This window comes from Phalaenopsis equestris, unplaced genomic scaffold (genome assembly GCF_001263595.1).
Source record: "Phalaenopsis equestris unplaced genomic scaffold, ASM126359v1 Scaffold000002, whole genome shotgun sequence".
Taxonomy (NCBI): domain Eukaryota; kingdom Viridiplantae; phylum Streptophyta; class Magnoliopsida; order Asparagales; family Orchidaceae; genus Phalaenopsis; species Phalaenopsis equestris.
The window spans coordinates 680,565-680,850 of record NW_018164444.1 but is presented as its reverse complement, the minus strand read 5'-3'; positions in this window follow the sequence as shown (position 1 = coordinate 680,850).

Genomic DNA, 286 nt, shown 5'->3' with positions numbered 1-286 from the left:
CCTGTTCCTATGCTTGTTTCTTAATACTCTACCTACTCTTCTTTGTCTTTCTTTTTAGGCTTTTCTTGCTTTCTTTCTCTGTCTTTCAAAGAGTGAGTGAAGGTAGGGAAGACGGGAGTGAGTTTGTTCAAGTCAATAAGAGGTAAGGTCTCGCTTCAGTGTGCTGTGGTATCTCCCGAGCAAGAGGGTCTCTCTCCGGGGTCACTCTAAATAGAAGTAGGAACATCTTTGTGCACAGCTGATTGTGTCAGAGAAGAGGTTCTTCTTCCTAGAGGCAAGAGAAGCG